This window comes from Mus caroli, unplaced genomic scaffold (assembly GCF_978045245.1).
Source record: "Mus caroli unplaced genomic scaffold, Mus_caroli_1 scaffold_1, whole genome shotgun sequence".
NCBI classification, from domain to species: Eukaryota; Metazoa; Chordata; class Mammalia; order Rodentia; family Muridae; genus Mus; species Mus caroli.
The window spans coordinates 178,831,760-178,840,298 of record NW_028227256.1 but is presented as its reverse complement, the minus strand read 5'-3'; the positions used below and the strand labels follow the sequence as shown (position 1 = coordinate 178,840,298).

At 51.3% G+C, this 8,539-nt stretch overlaps 1 protein-coding gene across 1 annotated transcript in view; it reads left to right on the top strand.

Moving 5' to 3' along the window:
* Positions 1–903: 903 nt before the first annotated feature.
* Ephx1 (epoxide hydrolase 1) overlaps positions 904–8,539 on the top strand; it is a 28,050-nt gene continuing 20,414 nt past the window's right edge. Inside the window, exon 1 of the mRNA XM_021157704.2 lies at positions 904–1,047. The gene's annotated coding sequence lies outside the window, so the exon portion shown is untranslated. The remainder of the gene's footprint in view (positions 1,048–8,539) is intronic.

The window sequence follows — 8,539 nt, the reverse complement described above, 5'->3', positions numbered from 1 at the left end:
TGTGCTGGGGAGGGGAAGGAGCTGCAGTACCTGGAAATCCCAGGTTCCCACAGAGGATTGAGGACATACTATCCAAGAGTTCCACGGAGGCAGGAATGAGTTGAATGTGTTCACTGGAGAGAAACTGGCTCTTCGTCAGAACGGAGAGTGTTTGGGCCATGATGAGCAGCAAAGGAGGCTGGAGTCCAGAGGTAAGAGGTGAAAATAGGATCCCTACCTTCAAATGTGTTCAGGGTGATAAACCTGGACCCTGTGGCAGGCGCTGCTAGGCCCTCACAGTGGTGTGCCTGGTCATCTTGTCTGTGTGACTGCTGAAGCCTGAGAAGGTTCTAGGCGAGTCTTAGTAGGGCCGCGGGGGTAAAGACAGGGCACTGGGCAGGCTGGCTAATGGAGAGCAGGTTAGCCCCAAGGGTGCCAGGAACTGTGGTTGGCCCACTCCTGCTTGCTGGCTAGGCAGCGCTCTCTCCCTCCTCCCTGTGCTGGCCTCTGCTTGGTGTCCATGCCTCCTGGGCTTCAGATCAGCCAGCCTCACAGGGTGCACTTAACGACAAACTTCAAGTTTGTGTGTTTATTTCCACACTTCACTCTTTATTTTATTTGTGGTTCTGGGAATGAACTCTAGTGCCTTGCCCACACGAGACACTCTACCCTCAAGCTTTATCCCCAGATGTTTGCTCACTGACTGGTTCGCTTATAAAATGGTTACAACGAACTGCTAGGAAGGTGAGAGGAAGGCTATAGCACCAGGTCAGCTCGGGCTCTTGTGTGTAGAGTCCACAGACTGCAGAGTTTAAACTGCCAATACCCTGTTCAGAACAGCAGACTTTGCCAGAATAGGTGAAACCTTAGCTAGGTGCTCAGCTAGCCTAGGCCAACTAGGCAACTCGGGGGTGGGGCCAAGGCCTGGGCGGGGCTAGTGGGGGCGGGGCTAACGGGCAGCTGGTGTCACAGGCTCAGCAGCAGGCAAAGAGGCTCAAGAGGAGTTTGAGAGTGGAGGAACTGCACACCAGCCGCCGCGGGAGTAGGAACCCGAGAGCGACCCTGACAGTAAGCTCCCGGGACAGCAGCGGCACTCCAGCGTGAGAGTTGCGAGGGCTTCGCGTATCTCCCGCAGCTAAATGCGCTTCCCCCTATCCCAAGACTGATCCAGGCGCGCAATAGGCCACGTTAGGGGCGTCAACCCCTTGCTTGCGCTTCGGAAGCAAGGGGTGGGTGCTACGCCTGACAACGATGCTGGCTCCTCAGCCCCCTGGTTCCCTCCCCCTCCCCCTTGCATATTTGTCCCTTGGGTTCCAGGCTTGCTACTTGCCGGGGCACCTGAGCCAATCCAGGTAGCTGAGGGCGCCGTCCATGCAGTGACTCTTAATTTTAATTTCTCCAGTCTGCACCTCCAGTCATTTAAACTTCCGGCGGCCAGAAGTCTGGATAGCCTTTCTGGCATCTGGTTGGCGGGATCAGGAGGGAGGTGGAGGGATCCGATACGTATACATGCACGTTGACAGTAGGCTGCGCCTTTGCTGGCATTCTGTGCTGCTGGCAGGATTGTAGAGATCGACATCTGCGACATTTGCCTCTCTGCCTCCGATTTCGGCCTGATCTTTTTTTTAAAGTCGCAGAGCCCCAGAGGCTCACATTGTTTTTACTGTGACAGTGACTTCCTTCCTCAAGTGGAGGCTTTCACTGGCTGTGCGTGGTCTGACTTCACACAAGACTTGAAGCTGAGGGGGCTCGGGGGAAGGGTGGAACAAAAACGTGGGCGTGTTCAGCAAAGACTTTCCATTCCCTAATACCCACACCAGGCGGGCCACGTGAGGGCTTCCTGTGTCCCTAAAGAAGTATGTTCAGTGCGACCGTGCTCAACGACCCGGACTGACTGTTCAGACACTGCCCCCCACTGGGGATAGCAGGGAATGTGTTCTCATGGGCTCTGGGAGCTTTTGAATGCAGACAACAAACAAAATTCAAGGCCCCGGGTCAGATCCCCAACACCACATAATAAGTAAACATATCTTTGTAAAATATAAATTATATTTGTGAGCTGTAGGAAATAGGAGGCCATAAAGAGGGAGCCGGACTGTTGACTAGAGAGGGAAGGCCCTCCCAGAGGCCACACTTTGACACTCCAGAGGGTCAGGAGGGTCAGGAGTGCACCTCACTACTCAGTGTCCAGCTGCACAGGGCTGAGGAGAGCATGCAAAGGCCCCGAGGCAGAGGTGTGCCTGCTGTGGGTGGCTTTTATGTTCTCAGTTGCCCTCTGGAGGAGAGACCAGTGTCAGTGAGGAGGCTCCAAGCTTTCAGCTGCCCCTCCGACCAAGAAAACAAGATTTCCCTAGACCCTCAGGTGCTCCTGGAGTCAGCTGGGTGACCTTCAGCACCGTCCCTAATCCCCATGTTATCTGGTGTGACTGCACCTGCCTTTTACACACCTGCTGCCCAGATGAACTGAGAGGGAAATGCATGGGGAACAGAGGGAGGGATTTTTTTAGTGGAAGGGTGAGAGCCTCCACCAGACCCCTGAGGTCCAGTTTCTGCCCAGAGCCCAACTAGAGCACAGTGGTACCCACAAAAAGCCCTGTAATGATGAGTAGCGTCTTCCCTCCATGCCCAGCAGCTCCGGCATGCCCAGGCATAGCCCTTCTAATCTGGTGCCTCCACCCTTTTTGTTTTTTGTTTCCCCTGGGATCCTGGCCCTTGGTCAAGTATTTGAAGGGCAGAGGCCCAAGTTCCACTTCCTGGTTCTTGTTTTAAGACCTCAGAGTATGGGAACACAGCCTGGCTGGAGGGATGAGGGACAACAGAGAACAAGATTGGAGGCAGGAAAGCCACTAGTCAGTGCCACTGGCCTTCTGGGGTTACCTGCAGGGGATCTTCAGGCCAAGCTAGTAGCATGGTGGACTCACCAGGGAGCTGTGTTGATAAGACTGGGAAAGGGTGCCCAAGAGGGAGCCCAGCCTCAGCCAGGAACCTTCTCCTGCATGGTGGTGCCCAGGGAATGGGGGCGTCTGGTTCTCCATCCTCAGACATAATCAATTTCACAAAGTGGTTCAAAGGAGCGAAGTGCCCTGCTACCAGGGCTTATTGATTTACTGAGGAAAATCACAGTTCATGCTTTCTCCCCAGAGAGCAACTGTTTTCCCTCTCAGAGTGTCTGGCATGTTCCTTCCACCATCACAGGCCTGGGGTGGCATCTGACTCCTGGCCCAGTGCCTGCCTTCCCTTGACTGCTACTTGGCCATCCTCACTTTCCTGTGGAGCCAAGCCACTATGCAGGGCCACACCTGTGCACTCTTCCAAGGCTGAGGGGCTGACTTTAGGGTGACAGTGTTGTTTCAGCTGTGTTACTAAAATGTCTTTACAGAAAACTCCTCTTGACCAACTGACAAACAAGCCTTGTTTGTGCTTAAGAAGGTAGAGTCTTTGCTGCCTCTAGCAGTGGAGAGGCTGAGGCGTAGTGGTGCAGTGTGGGTGTCTCTTTGGCTCTTCTGCTCAGATTATCTTCACTAAACTTCCTCTCTGAACTCTAAGTGCTCTTTAAACACAGCGAAATGCCCTTTAGTTCTTAGGGTTGTGATTTTACATGTGGTGATGAATTCAAGAGTCAGGCCATCCTCAGCTGCAAGGACAGAGCTCTGCACTATGGCTGTGTGGCCCGTGGCTTTCCCTGTAACGTCCAGTCAGGTGCAGCCAGGATCTTAACCTCAGGTACAGAAAGGAATTTCAGGGTTAGTCAGTATGAAGTAGAATTGGAGATTATTAAAAAAAAAGAGTTTAGTATAGACTTTAAAAGAGCAACATGAACAAGTATCTATTCGTCTCAGATAGGCAGCAATGACTATTGATTCCACAGAAGAACAACTTGATGAACCCTTGAATGGATTGTGCTTACAGGAACATAAGTGAGGGACTCTTTACAGCATTGTGGGTGACTTGGGACAGTTTCGTCACTGATAAGTCCCAATTTATCATCAAAAGCTGCACTCTCCCTTCAGGTAACTGCAGTTACCCTACCTCCTGCATACTCTATCAGCCCTACCCTAGCCCAGCCTGGGCCCACTTATACTGATAGCAAATTAGTGGTGGGCAGGTGAGGTGGTTTGAAAGAAAATGAACTCCCCATAGGTTCATAGGGAGTGGTCCTATTAGGAGGTGTGGACTTGTTGGAGAAGCGGCCTTGTTGGAGACAGTGTGTCACTGGTGCAAGCCTTGAGGTGTCAGATGGTCAAGCTGTACTTGTAGTTCTGTCTCTTCCTGCTGTCTACAGACCCAGATGTAGAACTCTCAGCTTCCTCTCCAGTGCCATGTCTGCCTGCATGCCGCCATGCTTCCCACCATGATGACAATGGACCAAACTTCTCTACTATAAGTCAGCCCCAATTAAATCTTTCCTTCTAAGACTTGCTGAGTTGTGGTGTCTCTTCACAGCAATAGAAATCCTCACTAAGGCAGTGGGAAAGGGTAAGTGACTAGTGGCCCTCGGTTCTGCTCCATCTAGGGTGTGTTAGGATCTCCATTGCCCTAGGCCTAGTTATTACTCCCTTGCCATAATGTTATCTCTGCTCCTTGATGGTGATAGGATGGAGAAAGTTGCCACAGAGCCACAGTGGTGCCCACCTCAGTGTGAGTGCCATCCGAGAGGGTCCCACTGAGGTGCATTGGTGGCTTTTGAAGTCTCCCTGTTCAAAGCATTGAGAAGATTGAAAATGTTTTAGCATTCACATTTTTTAAAAAGATTTATTTATTAGTATAAGTTCACTGTAGCTGTCTTCAAACACACCAGAAGAGGGTATCAGATCTCATTATGGGTGGTTGTGAGCCACCATGTGGTTGCTGGGATTTGAACTCAGTACCTTTGGAAGAGCAGTTGGTGCTCTTACCCACTGAACCATCTCACCAGCCCCCAGCATTCACATTTTTATCTACACTTTATTTAGCAACTAGGATTATGCTGTGGTTTGTGGGGTTCATTGTACACGTGTTTGCTGATAAGAGAGAAGTATTGGGTTGGTTTTTTTTTTAAAGCAGGTCAAAGGAACTCTTACTACATGTCGCAAGGAGTTGGAGGCATGTGCTTTGACTGCTAAGCACGGTTAAGTCTTATTTGTGAGCTTCTCTCAAAGGATTATGGTCCCTTGCCAGCCGTTTGAAAGTTCCTTGAAGAGACTTAAACAGATCCTGGGGTTGAGGGCTCCTCTACCTCCCCTTACTTCCCCTGTCTTTCTGTAAGTACTACTATAATGTTACAGTTCAGGGCCTCTCTGAACTTCCTCTAGACAGTGGATGCCATGGCCAGGGGTGGGAGGTCCTAGAGCCTCCATGTGGCATCAGAGAGACACGGTGCAGCTTGTATAAACTGAGGACAAGGCCACTCCAAGGCATGGTTAACTGGAAAGGTTTTATTGTGTTTATGAGAGAGTGCCACTAGAGGTATCCTGATGGGTTTGGAACAAAGAGAGAAAGTCATAAACTGAGCATGGCCAGCAGACTGCATGGGCCATGAGAGAAGGCTTGAATCTAAACTCCATCTCTAGAGAGATGAGAGCAGAGGTACCTGGTTTCCCTTGCCACTGGGAAAAGACGGGTTAGCCTGTCTCCCTGTCACTGACAAATGAAAGGCCATTTCCCCAAATGCTGGTGACTATCCAAAAGCCAGCATTGCTCTAGAATTTGTGAAGCTGGCTTCCCTCTACTAAAGGAGCCATTTCCTTAACACTGGCAGAGGGGACAAATGGCTAACTCTGGTGCCTGTTAGCACGCCAATGCCCATGCTGGCCTCCAGGTCCCTCAGTATCACAAGGACCTAGCTCTTCCTACCTCCTCCAGAACCCCAAGCTTTTCCAGCTCATGGCTTTCCTCCCCAGCTGTCCATTTCCTTACAACCCTGCTAATTCTGCTGTGCACACTCTGGGTCTTCTCTTGGTCTTCATCCCTCCATCCCCACTCCCACCCCACGCTGTTCTCCTGCTTCTCTCATGGTCAGGTCCAGTCTCCTGGCCTTGTTCAATCTACTGCTCCCTGACTCTACTCTGGACTCTTTCAAGGCCTCTCTGGCTGTTCTCTCCCTCATATCTACAATGAAAACCTTCCCCTTCACCATGTCATGGAACAGTCACAGCATCAGCTCACACACTCACAGGTAAATTTACCCATGTTTTACCTTGGTTCCATGGCTTTCTATAAACCGTAAGATGATGCTGTCTGGAGAAACTTAGAGACCCTCCTTGTCTAAATTGTAAGCAAATCCAATCACCGTGGAGAGTTTGTTTCTTAAATCTTTTTAGAATATAAGGCAGTTAGACTGCAGGTTTCTGGACCCAAGTCCCCAGGAATGTCAGGGCAGTTTAGGGGAGCTGGTCTTCCCTGCTTACTCAGGGAATTATGCCTTCCTTCTTGCTTGCCTCTGGCAGACCCACTGCCCAACCAGCTTGTCCCTCAGAGAAAACAGAACCACCCAGAAAATGGGAATAACTCCTCTCCCATGTGCGAGTTGGTTCTGTTCTCTTCCCATTCTGCACCCTACTGTGGGAGGCCTCCCAGCCCCTGTTAGGATCCTGTCTTCTGAGAACCTGTGTTCAAAGAGATGATACTCGGGCGGAGCATCTTAAAGTCAGAGAAGATGGCGAGCTCGGGCATCTGAGCATCTGCAGCTACCTGGGGAGTTTCCTTTTCTTTTCACTGTGGATTGACCCCAGGGCCTCATAACTGCTAGGCAAGTGCTCTGCCATTGAGCCACACCCAGTTCCCTCCACAGATACTTGAACTCCTTACTTGTAGCCCTTGGAGACCTGATGTTCTCTTTGTGACCTAGGCATTGCTACAGGAAAATTCAACACTCTCCCAGCCTCCGATGAAAAACCCAGAGGATAGTGCATGCTGGACAGTCTACTCCTGCTACCCTAGCCTGGGCATCATCAACCCAGCTCAACAGCAGGCATGGGCAAGCCTTCCTCCTTAAAGGAGGTGAGATGCACTTCTAGACATTTTAAGCCAGTGGAAAACTTGGCAGATCCTATTTGGATCATCAGAGCTGGAGATGGGAAAGGGCACAGGGACCTAACAGTGCAGCTCCCCTGCCCTTCCCTCCTTATAGGACTTAAAAACCTGTGTCAGCGTTGAGGGCAATAGTGAATCTATGCTGGCTGACGGCTTAGTGGGAAAGGATGTGCCCACATGAGGGAGGCTCTAAAAGTCATCCCAAGATCATGCGTGCATGCAAGCGCATGCACACACACACACACACACACACACACACACACACACACACACACACACACACGTTTGTTTGAGCATGTTTGAGAGCCCATGAAGTAGAGTCAAGAGGCCATTGTCAATGAGATCTCAGACACATCCGCACTAGAATCTGCCTGAGACTATGTAAAACAATCATTTCTAACTAATTAACGAGCTAGCTTTCACAGACTCCTTAGGTTTAAAGCTTTGAAGCACAGGCTTAAGTCAATACATTTAAGTGGCTTTTCCTCACAGGAATTATCCTGCCTTCCCACCTGTTCTATCCCCGCCCTCCCTAGTCAACTCCTCTGTGGGGGTGACCTGACTAAGGCCTGGAGAAGCAGTCCCTGTCCTTAGGAGGGGTCAGGGGCAGCACTGAAGGCCTGGCCTCCAGCTGGGCTGGCCCTGGCCCGTGGTGTGCTTCACCAGTGCACTCTCCAGATGATGAAATCTCTGCTGACACATGGCTATGCTCCCTCCCCACTGGACTCTCCTCACCTTGCCCTGCTCATCCTCTTTCCTTTATTGTCTTGAAATGCACCCGAACCTTCTCTTGCTGGTCGACTCTAGCCTTCTCTCCTTAGCCCAAATCCAAGGCTGTGCTCTGAGAGAAAGGAGACATTAGGCCCAGCACAGAGGACACACCACAGCTGAGCCACCACAGCACAGGGACTATGGCACTGAGGGAGAAGAGACTGGCCCTTAGCCATCTGTGTGGTCCGAGGAAGCCTCTGCTTAAGCCATCGCTGACCAGCCTGAAACCTGGAGTGGTGAGCAGGCCGCACTGTCAGAAGGAGGCCTGGGGGTTGTCAGCAAAGACATTTGCACCCCTCCCTTTTGTAGCAGACCGACTGGAACACAAGAGGGACCAAATGCCTCCCTTCCCCTGCTTAGAGTTTCCTCACTTCCCTAGGAAGGGCAATGGAGTTGCTGGGCCAGTCAGATCCAGGATCAAGAGGAGGTCACACTCCATCTCCCTCTGACACCTGAGGGCAGCAGGTACTTCCCCTCAACCCCCACAGTCACCAAGGCAAAGTGTGGATGCCGGGAGCTCTGGTCACCACCAGGCGATCTCACACAGCCTCTCTGAGGGAACGCGCCTCATGTCCAGTCAGATCCAGGGCCTGCTGCCAACAGCGGCAAGGCTCTCTGCACTTACTCTTGGCCTTTGTTCTGGAAAAGCCCTGAGTTTCCAGGCCTGTGATCTGCCCTACAAAGACCACATCTGCTGAGTCACTATTAGCTGGTATTAGAGGGCAATCTCAGGGGGCATGTCTCTCTCTCTCTCTCTCTGTAAAGAAAACAGGTTTCT